At 37.3% G+C, this 17,361-nt stretch overlaps 1 protein-coding gene across 5 annotated transcripts in view; it reads left to right on the top strand.

Annotated features, from left to right (window-relative positions):
* The window catches only part of LOC106155855 (muscarinic acetylcholine receptor gar-2), a 64,021-nt gene that overhangs the window by 37,220 nt on the left and 9,440 nt on the right, over positions 1 to 17,361 (top strand). Inside the window, exon 1 of one of the 5 annotated variants that reach the window (XM_087017980.1) lies at positions 2,609 to 3,085. The exons of the other annotated variants lie outside the window; for them this stretch is intronic. The gene's annotated coding sequence lies outside the window, so the exon portion shown is untranslated. Of the gene's footprint in view, positions 1 to 2,608; positions 3,086 to 17,361 lie in introns of those variants that run through there. 5 annotated transcript variants of the gene reach the window in all.

Raw genomic sequence — 17,361 nt, 5'->3', positions numbered from 1 at the left:
AACAGAACACAAAGCGATACTTCTAACTTACATTCGCACTGCCCAATTCCCCAGCGACATGTACAAAGTCCTTGGGAAAATTCGATCGTTCTTAGAAAAAAAAAGTAGATAAGAGTGGTACAGCCGTACTCTGATATTCAAATCAATCGGATCTCAAGGAATGCAGATTAGCTCTACCTGTCTTGAGAGAGCAAGCGGGAGGATTACGCCCCGTTCTCAATGAGCGGAAGTTCAAGAGGAACACATTACTCATGTGGTAAATGAAGAACGGCCGGCGCTATTGGTACCAGTTATCTCACACTGACACATGTTTTAAAACGCTATCCGGTTTCCCTCGGCTTCGCTTGACCTTTAGAATTGTTTGCCCAGACCAAAGTATCAATACAAATTGCAAATCCAATAGAACCCTGCTCGCTACAAGGTTCTGCATTACAATTATAAAATATAAACCGTTTAATGCATCCTGCTCTCTCTGGGTGGTATCACTCTGGCCTCGTTTACACCATAACAAAACTGGTTCGATTTAAGTAAGGCCTTTTTTTAAACGAGGTTCGCATCCACATCCACGAAGTACCTACCTGGGTAGGCTTAATTAGTGGACACATTGATTTTAAAAGGAGTTTGTGTTGAAGACGTATGAAGAATACAATGTCGACAGAGGTTATTTGTGGAAATGTTTTGCTAAAATTATTAAAATGGCTAGTTTACATTTTTCAACAGCAGGGAAGATGTGCACAGACAGCAATATATTTTGTTTTCTTAATTTACACAACATTTCTGTGAAATCAAAAATACATATAAACACGCATCTTTAACCGATACCTCTAGTCCTAGTCATTGAACAGTTGCTTGCAAGTTTCTACCTAGAGTACTAGAAGAAAAATTCGTTCCAGTGCACTCTTATAATCGATCGAGACCTTTCCATATCATCTTCGACCCCCTGGAGGGTAAATTACAGAAAAATCGTTAAATATTATGATCACTTGTGATTACTCGATTTACGGGGCATCTTTAAAATTTGAAACTGAATACGAGCGGGGCTGGTCTATGACTTGTAAGCTAGACTGTGTTGAATGATAAGATACCAAGGGAGTGACATATATACCAAGGGTGTCGTGCCATTTTAGCAATTAGTTTTAATCGGGGCAAAGGTGCAGCTGAGCTTTCATACTGGTTTCAGCGCCTATTCGATAAACACGTTTTATGATTATGCGTTCAGAACTCTATCTTACTGGTATTATTGTGATAATTGTGCAAAACGAGAGAGACGAAAAACAAAATTAATCTGTTATCATGCAATATATGAATACGCAAATTGCTACAAATTGCATATAAGGACTCCCTCTCTCTCTCTCTCTCTCTCTCTCTCTCATTGCTTGTTTGTTGAGAGGGTGAGTGTTTAAAAAATGATTATATCTTTACGTAGGACACCCATAAGTAGCAATTTGTATTTTAGCACGGATTGTGAATAAGAATGATTATTTTTTCACGCATTCCAACCAAAAGCGACTTGGGAATGGATTAAACGAGGACTTTATTAAACTCAGTGCATGGAACAAACCAGCGTGTAAAATAAGCTTCTTAAGGAAAGCAGAATGTGGCTAAAACAATAAAACTACGACTTTATAAACCATGATTGATCACGGACATTGCACGTTTTCACAGCACTAAAACTTCTATTTGTAGTTCGCAGCATGTATTGTAATCATAAAACAATTGGGGAAAATGGTCGTTTTGCATGTCGATTACCGGCATATATCTTTTTATGTCAGCTAACACATACCAAGTTTAATAGCTAAGTTAGACTTATTTCCAACCTAAAGACTTCTTTACGCTTGCCATCAAGTTTGTTGCTTATCTCTTTGAGCCGAAACACCTACTCGCACCTCCAATTCTCTATTGTTCAAACCCTTATTCCCTTTAGCGACAAATACATACGGGAAACCGCTCAAAGCAAGCCAGATCGCCTGACTTTAACAGTGAATCTGATAACACAGCCATTTGATAAATCTTCTTTTTTGTTTGAAGCTATTTTATAACCAGTCACTGTTCTCCAGTGCTGCTTGAACGAACTTCGTGAAGCAAATTCAGACATATGCTCATATTATTGTTTGTTGTAAGACGAGGAAAAATCAATGCGTTTCGCCAGAGGGCTGTTTCGTTCTTTGGACTGACGTGCGCCTCCAATTCTTCTCAGTTATTTGAAATATAGATATTTTAAAGCAAATACTTTCAAAGCCAGTAACAAATGGTTATGTAAGCACAGTAATGTTTCAATATGTACATACATACTGATAAGAACCTGCATGAAAGAGTAAATGAAGGTAGGCCTATACTTTCTTACATCAGTATCTAAATGTTAATATTGAAAAAAGAAACATTATAAATGCGGATCAGGTCAACATATCTGCAGACTTGTTGTGCGGGTGGATGTATATTTTGAATCACATTTTGAAGAAAAAAAAGGCTCGATCAGTTTACATGCGTGTCGTAGCATCCCGTAGTGATAACGCAGTTTTACTATCTGATTCATAATTAACATGTAGCTGGAAGCTTGTATTTATTCTGTTTAATATACCCCTACGCCATGGAGCCTAAGAAAATAGATGAGATGGACGGAAAGCACATTGGACATGACATTAAATCCTCCAAGATTCCAGGAAACCCACACCTGGAAACAACCTGTTAGACGGAAGCTCACATTTGATGTCTTTAAAGAAAATGTGTTTCCGACGTTGTCTGTAACGATTTGTTACAAGACATTAAGTCCATTAAGACGGCGCATTATGTAGTCCGTGCGTCCTACCAAGGCCATTTTGGATGTGATTGCTACGTTACAATAGATGAAAACCATTCTGTGGCATGCTTATTCCAATTTCTCAAGCAGACGACAGTGATTGGGCATGCGTATGATGCATTGAAAAATGCCTCGATAACCCACTGCGGCTGTCATTATATGCCAGAGCCGTTGTGAAGAAAACGTTTATTAGAAAACCGCTAGAGTTGTCCGACGGGATGTGAGTTGGCGGAGGGAAACACAGCGGTTTGTCTGAGGGCTTTGGAAATCACCGTCAACAGACATAAGGTAAGATTATCACGTAACGAAGGTTTGACCTGGTGGTTGTGAATTGTGCCCAGCGTTACCATGGCACCGTTTGTTTACTATTCAAAAATGTGTTTGTTGAAGGTGAAAAGAAGACATGATGTTTACCCTCTCATTTTTGGCTGTTTGCCTTTTGGGGTTATTGGCATAGTTGAAATTTGTTTATGCGTACATATTTTAGAACCGATGAGAATAAGATGTATCGTTATCTGCCATTAAGTAGGCTATTATAGCAAATTACGAACCCGGCTGCTTAAAATTAAGACAAGTTAGTAAAAAGGACTAGAACACATATGTTCTTGTACCATGGGGAACAAAACGTATATTACTTGAGTTTATTTTACCTAGACGTAAGTTCGCTCTTTTCGTGACCAATCCATATCGTGTACGTCCATGTAGAGTGATTAATGTTTTTCATCTGGGGTCATTCACGTAGCCTAAAGTGAGCGAGCCGTTGTGTATATATATTGTCAAGGTGTCCTTAGCAGCATTTTGCTTTACATAGCCACGTACAATGTCTTCCGTCTTTCCTCAGAAGCCCAAGGATAGAATGTCAATCAATGCGAAAAAGTGGCGGTATATTTCATGGTAATATTTTATAGCAACTTGTACACCAGCATGTTGTGGCGAAAGGGTGCAGTTAGACAAGGAGATATACCATCAGATGACTTTAGACTACATCAGAACCGTGTAATAACGCCACGTTATTCACTGACATGTGGTTTTTCTTTAGAAAACATAAACAGGTTGCAAAACTGTTTAGTTTTGTAAAATTAAAGAAATTATGCAAGTGCATGGTTTGAGGTTCTGTGGTTGGATACTTTTTTTACTGCCCACCATTGCAGCTGGTCAAACTGGAAGGCCCTTAACAGTAACTAAAATTATAACTTGCTCGATCAACGATCATATTTTATACATAAATGAGCTATTAAGGTAACTTGATAAATACAGGCTATCATAAAAAACGAGTGTTATTTATAAAGAAGTATTGTTAACGCATTTTCCAGTGAACGACAAGGGGACCAGTAAAACCATAAATCACCCTTTTCCCTATTAAATCATCTAAGACGATAATAGGGCACACTCAGTGGTTGCTGCAGGAGGTTGGTTCTCAAAAGAATTAATCTTCATTTGGAAAGCGAATAGGATTTTTTTCCTTACAATTCTCGCTGGGGTGCACTGTTGTTATGTTACGTGCCATAGTAGGCGTGTCGTACCTATAACTCGATATGAGCTGGAATGCACTCCAAGAGCCCAGGCTGCCCACAAGACGAAATTTAAAGACGCACTAATATGAAATGAATTCCTTATAAGTATAAGATAATCCGGTTTCAGTTGAAGTTCAAGGAAGTCCTTTACCTCTTTTCAGCATTTATGAAATACATTTTGAGATAACTTGTCTACAAGCCAACGCTGATTAAAGCATAATTTTTCATTGGGACGTTGCAAATTTGTATGGACGTTGTGTGTGTGTGTGTGTGTGTGTGTGAGTGTGTGTGCGCGCGCGCGTGTGTGTATGAGTTGTGAGTGTGTGTGTGTGTGTGTGTGCGTGTACATTTGTAAGAAGTTAAACTCAATTCACGAAAAGACGTTTTTGTTTGGAAAAGGCTCAAGGTCACATGCTGTAGGACTTGACATTCTGCTTTAGAAACACCGTGTCTGAGAACGCGATTAATGAAGACAATGATAAAACGACTTTCGTGTGCATACGACTGCAAGAGATATTCCCGAAAGAAAATCTGATGCTAATTACCATGAAGTAAATAAGGACAACGCTGCACCTGGTGGCATCTTGCTGTCAACGTAAGCTACTCGAGGACAGTAATTATTTTGTGTTGCCTTGTGTAATGCCTGTTTAAATCGATGCTAATTCCACAAACCACTTTCAAAATCGGACTGTGTGAAGTCGCATGCATATGTGTCCCTTCATTAAACTGCGAGAGCTTCCAAATGGTAAACAGTACACTGTAGATTGTCTAGCGGTTGTAAATATGGTAACATTTTGTCAAATCCACCATTTTAACTTGTAAATCTGGCAATATAAGCGACCAAAGCTCTCGTCTACCACATGCATACTAAGCTCAACTGTGATATATTAAACTGACATCTATTATAAAAGATGAAAGGAACCCCATTTGCCTTGGTGCATAGAAGTATTCTTTGCTTACCCATACACAAATCTCCTGCGGAGAACATTACCCTGTGGCGAATCACCTAAATCGCATCAAAATGATATACGATTTTATTAAAGAATAGACGACATGACCTTTCTATGCTTTGATGCGATCGGCCTGGGAAATGTTTACTTTACTACATATATCTATTGTATATCCACCAGGGTAATCTCACTTCAGATCAATTGGGCGTGGCTATCAAACTTGGTATCATCAATAGTACAGTCACTGACAAAATGATGCAGTGGAAGGAAGAGAAATGGGGAGAGTTAGGTCGATGTGGGGAAAGTATTGGAAAAAATATTTGCCTTTAGAAAATTGCAAATTTAACATATCCTGTGTAGAGAGATAGGCTGAAATCGGTAGCACTAATTACGAAACATCTTCTTTTCTTTGAAATATTATGTGTGGTACTAAGTAAGATGACTTCTTTTTTTTTCCTAATTGGTATGCAGAATGGCGCCTTCAGCTAATAAGACCAGTCCTTATGTCACGTCATGTAGCGATCAGGCCCCGTATTCAACGAAATGCTTAATGACGACTGATAATTGCCGATCAATTAGACATTGCCATTCATTAGTTCGCAATATGAACAGACGAGTTACTTCTGATGGAGACGATTATTGGAAGAAATTGACGTCAGACGGTTCTTTGAATAAGAATTCCGAACATTTGGGTCAGTTATACGGCCCAAAACAATTTCTAATGAAAAAGAAATTCACGTCTAACGAGAAAAAGTGATTTATATCCGTGCTCATATCTTCTACAGCCAGATTAAGACAATGACTTGAAACCCTGTGAGATGGCAGAAAGTGCAAAAGACCCCCGAGAACACACTCGTCACTGGAATGTGTTCACCGGTTTTCATTTTTTATTGTGAATTCCTCAAACCAAATTCATCAAGCTGATGTAAAACAAGACAATATCAACTCTATTTGTGAACATAAGGTACCATTAATCTGAAACATATGCAGAGGCATGTAAACACCAAAGAGAAAAGATTGAAAACCTAACAGGAAATTTTGAAGGGATTGTCATTTCAGATATAGTGTGCTCGGCGTATATTTGTAATGTTTCAGTTAATTTATGCAAATGTAACTATGACGTAAAACTGTCATTTCTCTGTCGACGCTCCGTAAAATATTGATGCATCGAAGACTTTAGGAACATGATACAAGCGGTAATGTCAAAATCCATATAGCAACAATTGTTGGTGTATAGGAAATAACCCGTACCTTATCTTAACGAGTGTACGTACATTTCAATAATAAAGCTAAGGTGTCTACTGAAAGTATTTCACGAGGCGCATTTTCTTTACTTGCCTGATCATGCATCCGATAGCTTTGTGTTCTTGCAGATGAGAAGTCTAATCTCAAATCTTAAGAGAACTATTGCAGGTAGGCATTTTTAGATTATACATGCTGGTTTTGAAAGATAATCGGAAATTGCTCGTTGGGGAAAGAATAGCGTCTTATTAACACACGGTGATTCAGCATTAAATCATAAGGCGTACATTGTACTTTAGAGATTATATTAAGTTTCTCCTGCGTTGAACGACGTAGTTACGTCTTAGTTTTTGCCATTTTTACTACATAAGTGCAGGTGCAGGATGCACAAAATAGCCTCAGCCCGAAATTTTATCTACGTCTTATAGACCAAATTTCTAGCCTACTTTGACTCATTTTATATGTAAGCCAGTAGTAGTCCATTTAAAGGAAAAATATGCTCTGTATATATTACGAAAGACATGTCTAATGTTTCAAACCAATACTTCATTGAATTGGATGACTTTGAAATTCTAAACCAAAGTTTACACCATTATGAAATGAGTCAGACAAAATTTATATTTTATCAACTATTATCTGAAGATAAAACAGAGAAAAGAATATATATATATAGTAGTACCCCAATGAAAAGAAGCATACATTAAACATGTGAACATTGTGTTGCTACAGAGAACGTCATCTCTATGTCCCAGTCCTCTCAATCCAGGGTCTATGATGAGGCTCTCTCTCGGTCAATAAATGAACATTAAAAGCAAAGCTGGCTGTGGTATTCTTGGAGAATGTAGGTTAAGCGTACCCATCATTTTGCAATTACAGCAATCCCCAGTGCAATCTGTTTATTAAGCCTAGGCCAGATATTAGTTTTTGGTTCCAGTTAGCATAATTAATCCAATGAATGGTCATACTCTGCCGCACTGGGGGAACCGGGTTTTTGCCTCCTAAGAACATATGTCGGGATAGAGGGTAAATTAAAACAGCTATGGTGTATGGGATGGACAGGGAGGGATGGAAAAAGGATGAATCCAAACAAAATGTACTGTGAGGTGTGAGGTGTCTTCTATCTGTTGTTACACATGTAGATAAAAACCAAGTGTTTTAACGCGTAGAGAGAGATCTGTGATATTATTTCTATATATATTAAGGAAACCTAACCATTTTTAAAACTTTTTTACGGAAATGTAACATTCAACTATACAAAGTTGCTAAAACGCACAGCAACAAATATTATTTTATGCCGACAATCTCATGAGATTGTATGGCAAAAATAAACATTTCTGTTTGTGTGCAGTCACGCACTTTTTCGCCCCATGCGCAAGACGCATGTAGATACGCCACCGTCATGCACCTTGCCAAGAAATACCTTACCAGAAACATGCCAGTACAAAGCTCTTTCTATTTGGGTATATGTCAAACGCTGAAGTCGTTTGTTCAGTTTGTGATTTGTGGTCGATGTTTTCTTGAGATAAATGACCGGCACATATGAGCTTTCTAATACGATAACATCATTGTTAAAGGTCTAATAGTCTGCCAGAATCTATCAAATGACATGGGTTTGGTTAATTTTGTATGACATATTTCTTACATTTATCTTTGATCTATGCCCTGCGAAGCACATTTAAAGTGAGTTTATATGATTAGGCAAAGATAAATATGCATCGTGTAGTGTTTTGTCAGAAACGATAAAAATGAATCTGAACTTGGTTACCCTTGTGCGTCATAATTCTACCAGTCTGTTAGAATATGTACAGCATTTGCGACCTCCATTGCTGAGTTATCTAATTAGAAAAAAACATCAATATGTAATGTCCTATACCTTGCAAGAAATAATTGATAGAGGTCTGAGGTTAGGAACCCTTAGTCCCAAAGTTAACTGAAAGCTATGTTCTATAGATTGTTAAGACGAGAGTTCCTTTTGCACCATGAAATCCAGGGTTTGAGTAAGTTATTTGAACGCCATTTTTAACGGTAACTTTTTGCTCCAGTTGATTGAAAGAAGCTTGGTTAAAAAGCGACATGCTCTGATAACTGCCCCTTACAGCGCAATAAAACAGTTATCGTTGGGATGAGATCTGGCGAGATTAGATGTGAATGAATTAGATGTGGCATTTACTTTATTGTTATTTGTAATCTAAAATTCCTTTCATTTAAAAAACCTTTTTCTGCTTAGATAGATGTATCGATACCGGCAAGTGCAGAATGAAGGACGACTATTTATGAATTTCGTCATAAAACATATTGCTTTACAGAAATGAGATATCTAGTGTAAGTGCAAAACCCTAAAATCACAGTTTTATAGTTCACTTATTTGTCCTTTGACGTTGGCATGCAAGTCATGAGTTTACCAAGCCCTTGCGTGTACACCAACGCAGCTCCAAGCCACCAAGCCTCAAGAGCATACGGTTCTGATTTTTTTCAGCAAAAATATATTCATTTTGACAGATGACTATACCAAATAACTTTGATCAATCATCTGCTCGTATTAATCAATCACGCGATTGCGGTCTGTGTCTTAGCCGACTAGACCGTGATGGCTTTACTAGTTTTGTTGGCCTTGTTGGCCTTATGATGTGATTGCAGCAGATTGAAAATGTATGCGCATGCGCCGAGCTACCTGAAAATTTATGACAATGTAAAAAGTATGTCTTGGTGCAAGTTAGCATAGCAGAAACTTTGGGCTGGTCTTTATATGTTTTGTTTTATGGGACAACTGACATGGATAAAGAGTAAACACTAATAGATATGTTATCGTTATTGTACGTTGTTTTATCATCACCTTTAATGACGTCAAAAATATCACAATTATAAGAGCCTGAAAAACCTGCTTCTCTAGGGAAAACAACGACAGAAGAAACAAATGCATCTGCCTGACACTATGCTATGCCCCAAACGCCATGTTTTTTCGCCAGGTCCGCCACGTTACAATGTGAAAAATTCCACTCATAATTAAGGCATTGATTTAAGCAGGATAACTTACCTAATACAATATACGTTATTTGGCTTTTATTTGAAATACTTAAAACTAAAATAGGTTTTGTATTAAAAGAATTGTGAAGCTTTCTTACATTTATTCAGAGTACTGTTGTATATATGCGCATAGGCCGTACACAAAGCACTGTCAAAAAGTCTGTTTTATTAGCCTTTATAATCAAAGCGCATGATATCATACTACGAAGCTGGACTGGGTTATTCGAACGTGATGTAAAGGAAATTCAAAGAAAATGAAACGAATTTTACCCTTTGATTTTAAGTCTTGTCTAGCCGATTGAGTAAACTTTCAATTTAGTGGCAGAACCACAGGCAATAGAAGGCGGAAGTTTCATTTCCTACAATAAGAAATTGCCAAATATGCAAAATTGACTTTTTACTGTGATCGTGACTGTAAATAATTTTTTGTTTCATCTCCGCACGCTCCTTTTGATCAATTATGAAATGTCATGTTCAGATGAAGTGATCTAAATTTCAAAACGACACAACATGGGATCTCGGATAAAAGCCCATTATTCACGTTTAATTCATAATGGAGATAACATATGACAGCAAGGCAATTAGATTTTATAGTTTAGTTCATCGATACCATAGAAAACAAACTTGTAAAATAAAAATATATTTCATGACAAGAGGCATCGTCCTGAATACTATAAAAATCTTGTCAACAATAAAGTTATTGATAGTTGCTGTTCCTTTATATCCAGTGATTGATTAACAAAACAACATTAGTTTCTATTGTCTGACAAATACAATAGAAAGCAAAAAAGGTTTAAAAACCTAAGTTGGATTTTTTTCAGGGATATCACTTGATCAACACGTATTTGATTTGCTGGGGTGATGCATCAAAGTCGTAGCTAATTTCATTCTGCATCTTTGTAAATGCGGGGACTTTGCTTTAAATAGATTTCAGTGCGGATATGCAAAGACGGTGGTCCTGTGATGAATGACAATTCAGGATGGGTATAGACGTGGCAGTAGGTGAGAGATGAAAAAATCAGTAGGAATCAGTCAGGTTCATAATCTAGTGCCCTGTGATCGATATTTTACTACATCGAAGTAAGCACGTCTTCGTGGATACCACGTGACTACACCGGAAGCAGCATGGTGGACTCATGGTCCCAACGATTTTGAACAGAATCGGCGCATGGTCATTGGATGTAAACTCCTACAAAAAATTCATCATCATCATCATCATCATCATCATTATTATGCACTCGCACTACTCCCTTTATCCACCTCAAGTTCGGCTGTGGTATTGTACGCCATTGTCAGAGAACACACTTGATTGTCGTCCATAAAGTAACTGCTTCATGCCTGATCTCTACTGGGATATTCCTCACGCTTAAATCTTAGATGAGTAATATGCAAGAGAAACATAAGTAAAAAAAAAACATGTCCCACACTGGTGATTTTTATTTAAGTGGTTTCATGTAGCTGTAAGAATTATTCCCATACCAAAAACACTATCACTAATTTGGTCTAAAACGCCAATTGTATAAATACTTAATAAGTCACCGGTCCAAAATTTATCACTAATGGTCGAAAATGTGGTTGTTGATGATGTGTAAATGCACAGTATGTATACTTGCTTCCAGCTAAGTATCATTTAACATTTAAAAATACGTTTACAAAGTAATGGACGAGATAACTTGTATACCCGTGAGAAATGTGAAATAGGCCTACTCCGAAGGTTCTTTTAACGAAAGTAGACTGTTGGTTGTTGATAACTTACTTATAGTGTAGCCAGTGCACGTTATGATGTACCTATTACATGCAAGACATTAGTTTCTATTGTACCTGTCCATCACTCCTTACCTTACTATCATATACACGTCAATATACATACAATTATGTCCTTCAAGGTACGGTTTGTCCGACCGTCAGTCGTGTTCATTTTAGACTGTCAAACGTTTAAAAGAATTATTGAACATGATTACATATACCCAACAATCTTAAAAGTATAGTCCGATTGTTGAATAGGGGCTTATAGACATGCTATATATACATGTGTGTGTGTGTGTGTGTGTGTGTGTATGTTTACCTACATTCCAAGTTTAAGAAGTATGATTTCTCTTGCTTTTGTTATTATTTTGGTCTTGAAAACAGAATTGTTGTGCTAACAGTTGATGCGATCGTCCTGTAGTCGCTTAAAACTGGGTGTTGGGAGCTGATGCAGTGTTGACGTGTTGGGTTGAAATGTGACGTGTCATGTGTAGACATGTTTTCAAATATACTTTACTTTAAATTTATTATTATATTATACGAATAACACAGTCCACGTAATCAAGTAGCAAAAAGTTTGTTAAAAGAGAGGATACACGCTGTTCACCGTAGCCAAATAATCTACGACTCGATATTGATGTTTTGTGCTTTTGAACCTTCAAGAAAGCGATACGAAGCAATTGCTACTTTGAAGACTCCCAGCATTGTTGGCGAGGACACTGATTAAGGAAACGCATCCCCTGCTGCCGGAAGAAGAGACTTACAAACATCAGTCCACGTGAATAGCTTTTATCGTAATTACTCCAGATCAGTCTGACTTTTTTAATCGTTCTGTACTGAGGGGCGCTCAGAATTGGACTGGATTGGTTAAGAAGTCGTGCGGGGTTTTTCTTTCATGACTCCATTCTTGTGAACGACGGCACATCTGTAGTTTATCTCTAGAAGACCATGGCGTAGACGTGGTGTGGCTTTGTGGTAGAACAGAAATGAGATTTGGTGTGAAGCATCACCACCAACCGCACATTTGTCTCGGTCTAATGGTATATGTAAGTAAGAACTCAAACTAATATCTCTAGGGCACCCTTTTGTTTTACCGCATTGTGCTAAGTTAGTTCTCTGTGGTTTTAAACGTCTCTTCAGAGAGATTTCGTGAAATGCCATTTGCACCTAAAAGTGCTTCTGCTTCCAACAGAGCGAAGACGGGTGTTGCATGGTTTCATACCGAAGTGATAAAGTAAACCAAATTGTGTGATCTTCATATACGATTAAAAGTCATAGAGTTGCCTGAATGTCCATATCGAAACGATGAGCAGCTGTAATTAAATTCGTGGAATATATGTAAGGTTGTCTGATGTTCTATATTTTTGGGCGATTCCTAAAATAAACATGTACATGCATGCCACAATAAAACTAATCTAAAACCGTACATAACCAAAAATTTGCCATTAGTTGTACCACAATAACCTTCTAATGCTCGGGCATAACCAATCTGGTTTTGAGTTTAACTGTGTTAAGTAGAACTACAATGTTCTTTTTCCTTTAATTTCCTGACCCCTGACACATTTATCTGGTCAGGTCTTATCAATATCAGCCAGTTGAATAGTCTGAGTACGAGTAATATCCCGAACACATCCTCTCCTCTTACCCAGCTAAATTGTGAACAACATTACTTGATGAATTCTAAATATGTTTCGTCTTGTCGTGAAAGTTTTAAAATAATTGAACAAACCAGCGATTAACTCATTTTATGGTAGCGAGGCCAAGGTGATGTTAAAATACAATAATCATAATTATCATTCTGTGCTCATGGGCATTAAGAACATAGTAGTGAACAAAATGTGTGATACAAATTGTGGAAATGGAACCCTCTCTCTCTCTCTCTCTCTCTCTCTCTCGGAATTGATTAGACGATTAGATGTAGACAGACGTAGTTGTGTTATAAACTCTTTCGTGTCATCTTCTCTAAACCAAAGTACCTTACGTGCATACAAGGGAATGTAGCATTGGAACTAAACCTAATTAATAGCCAGACTAACTCAATCTTTGGTGCCTGCCCACACATTTCTAAATCTCAGTTACAATGAGCAATCCTATATACCGGTTCTAAGCTCTCAATCCAGTCTCCTTTAGGGAACCGACTAATCCTTGATGCATGGAATCTCCAAAACTGTTGGGCAAAGTTTCCTCGCGGATCAATACGCAAGATTATTGGCCCCCACTGGGTCCTCTACTTGCACATTACCCAATGACTGTTTAAGATAATCAGTGTAACCTTTCCCCTTCCTTGAGGACACAGCTCCAAATCGGGTTATCCTTATCAATATCAGGTAGGAGGGGGAATCGATAACTCTTTTTCTTGGGCGTAAAATCATGCCCCTATAGGTAATAGCGATTTATAGAAAGGTGGTGTTTGTTATGTTTGCTGAAACCATTGCGCCTTTGATGTGAGAATTTGTATCTTCAACGGGCTCAGATTAACATTAAAACCTTTTCTTTTTATTAAAAAAGTTTATTTTCCAATTAGTGTCAGATAAAAACGTAATTTACAGATATCTAAAGATATTTTCTTCTTTTAAGTTACGCAATTGAATTCATTTCCAATAGCATAGTATGGCATTTTGTTTGTCCTTTTCATGACATATCCGCAAAGTTTCGGAACAAAATCATAAATCATAGCTTGCTCTTTTTTTACACGAACAATCTCTTTCAACACTAGACCCTACACAAAGCTCTTTTATTCGACATTTCATTCTCTTCCGTCTCATTCATTCCGTTTTGCATCAGATTGTATATAGATAAGCACTTATTTCAGCAAATTGTATTGGGATTTGCGAGTTAATGTATTTGGAATTTTATCTCTGAATCTTATTGTCCAGAACCACAGGAATGTGTTTGATGACTACCTAGACAGTTCTGGCATCTTCTTTGAAAATGTCTTTAAAACGTTAACCACATGCCGGTGCATTTTGGTATTTATTGCTTAAGACATTGACTTCGAAAGCATATTCGACACTTTTTTTCACAATATTTTTTCGTATTATTATTATGGTATTGGAACATCTGGACACGGCCGATAAACTAAAGAAACACAGACTGGCAGATTATTTCGGCAATGCGATCACTTGATTAAATTGTAAGACGCGCTTTGAACAACATCTTTTTAATGCCGTATGCCTGAATAGTACGATTTGGGAAGGGCAACCTACTGTTTGGAAATTTTATTGATATGAGTAACGTTGACATTTTTCTCTTCTTGGAATGATCCCTTTCTGTATAGACAAGCAGTAAGTAGAGTGGTCGGAGATATTGTTGGTGTATATATACTAATAAACTTGGTGTCCTGGGAAATTGAAGGATTTTGCACACAAGTATACGGTAATGGTTCTAATTCTGGTCGGTCCATTAACTGTCCTTTGGGGTCGATCTTAATAGCTCTAGGTTGTGACATCGGCCTTATATTCATTCTTTTAAGTAAATGCTCTAGACAGAGAATGCCCCGTTATTCTAGTCATTTATGTCCTAGTAGAATTGTCTCGACATAAAAGAAAAAGAGGGCTTCATAAAGCCTTGTTTTAATTCAAGCAGGTCAGATTTGGTCTCATCCAAAAGAGAGAATGAAATGGCCTTAGTTAAAATACAATCGAGGTAGCATAAATAAGACCTAGTTCATCAACCTGTGGCAATGTTTATTCACATGAAATATCACAGGAAAGTTATTGCGCAGTTCGCGGAAATCAAACTTGCAAATATGATATATAGCATGTTACAGTACGCCATAAATCTGGGAGATTGATCTTGCAACCTTTTGTACTTCAGAGTGATAGGGCAAACAGCTTGGCGTTTACCAAACCCCTGGTTGATGAATTAATATCTATATCCTTTGTTTTATAGGATATGTGACAACCTTTATTAAAAGAGTCGTAATTCTAGCATGCTGCTTTGTTATCTTGAAACCACAGTAGGTGCCGTAAACAATATTTTTTGGAATCTGTTGGAGTCCGAGAAGACATTGTGGCAAACCGTATTACACGCTTTGCTGTTCAAGGAAACGATTTCCCTCCCACGAAACCTCTGACAATAAATGGTGATTCTTTCATACAGATAAAAAAGGGGAATGCATATGTTAGTTGTACATGTATCATGTTTCGTTGGCAGCTTTTTATTATTCAAATGTTTGCTTCCTCGTCTTCTAATATCAATCTTTTCCTCGTTCTTATTCTACAAATGAAATCGAACCATATATTAGAAGCGCGTGCCTTAAAAAAATATCGGTGACTGTTTACCCTTAAATGCCCATGTAACATAAACAATACGCTTACATTATTTATTTTAAGAGGACATGCACTTGCGTGTCAGAAAGACAACGGCCGGCTGTTTCAGAAATCTCTTCGCCCTGTCTTTTCCTTTGCAACTACTGTATCGATTTCGTCCTTAAACAACTCGGTCTTGTGCAAAGCCGATAATGTCTGTGGATTTTATCGAAACTTGCTCCAATCAGCAAATATTACTGAGAGGAGATTACACCAAAATTGATGTACGTCGTACACTTTTGTGTTGCTCTGTCTCCTCTAGGGTCCCACGTAAGCAGTGTTTATTGCCCTGCTGATGTAAACGATCACACAATTGAACATTATGCTGGTGGTCATGTCCAAATGGCGCGTGCCAAAACCTTTCCTTGTTTCGCCTGCAGTTGCTCCAAGACGGAAATAAAAACAATGGCTTTTTTCGCTTAAGGCAGCATATAGCAGTTTGCGTATCATTATTCGTGCGAAAAGCGTATCACCATATCTTGCCGAATACATGTATGTGTATTTTATTGGTGAATTGATTTTGCTTTAAGGAATCAGTAATTTCTGATCTTGCGATATTTGCCATTAACTTAGAATAAATCAAATGCATCTCAAATGTTACACTAAAAGGGCGTTGCACAAATTTACAATTAAAGAATAACAGGGAATGACGGTTGACATGTAATTCAATCCTAGCGCAAAGATAGACAGATTGCGTGAGGGCGGAGAACAAGGGGAATTAGTTTGTTTCTTCGTGCATTCTTCAACAAAAAAAACTTTACTATACAGAATGGGTCTGGCAAAACACAGTGCCTAAAATTTAAAGGAACATTGTAAAGGATTGATTCCGTCAATTCTTTCAAAACAAAACAAAACAAAAAAAAAAAAAATATATATATATATATATATATATATATATATATATATATATATATATATATATATATATATATATATATATATATATGGTTATATGAAATTACTAAAGTCTATTTAGGGAAGGGCGCAATCGAAAAGCTGGGACAATATGGGTCACGTATTCACATGTCAATATTATCTTTCCGTCTAATGGGCTTCCTGTCAAAAACAGCTACGTTATCCCTTTCTGTGCCTTTGCTGCCGAGATAGCATATCGCGAGGGACTCGTTACCAGATCTTATGTCAATGCTATGCAAACCATGCCATACACATCTGGTTTGGTTATACTAAACCTGTCAACCTTACATTAAAATGTCGAAGCTGAAAGTGGCATTCAGTTTATGTATTTCTCTCTTTTTACTTTCAAAGTGTCATTTACACCACAGTTGGTAGAACGTTGACACACGCATTACAAACACCTGTTTTGTGCGATTCCCGGGTGATGCAGTTTTGTAACTCATACAAATACAAATCCCACTGGATTTAAGTCGTGATAGGTTTTATATCACCATCGTGGAAGGAAAAATGAAAGCGGATCTTGAAGCTTACTTATTCTTGGTCAAAATGTGTAGATATAATAAGACTTTCATATTCAGTGAAAAGTTCCTTGGTAAGGCTTGTTCAGGCGAAGTTTTTTTTGGTATAAATGTTTGTTGTCTTGACCCTCAGTCAAATCGTATCTATCTTCCATAAAGTGTAACCGGTGACTCCCGAGCGAGTCAACATGATACACAATCTGATTATATTAAATTTGGTAAGGTGACCCTTATATACTATGTAAGCTGTCTTACACGCTTTTTTAACTGTAGAAAGGTTTGCTCAAATATTTAGCATAAGCAACATTTACCGTTAGCATGGAAAGTTTTACTAGCCCTGTAACT

This window comes from Lingula anatina, chromosome 7 (assembly GCF_051362555.1).
Source record: "Lingula anatina isolate TDL-2025a chromosome 7, LinAna3.0, whole genome shotgun sequence".
NCBI classification, from domain to species: domain Eukaryota; kingdom Metazoa; phylum Brachiopoda; class Lingulata; order Lingulida; family Lingulidae; genus Lingula; species Lingula anatina.
The sequence above is the reverse complement of the archived record's forward strand: the minus strand, read 5'-3'. Positions and strand labels throughout refer to the sequence as shown.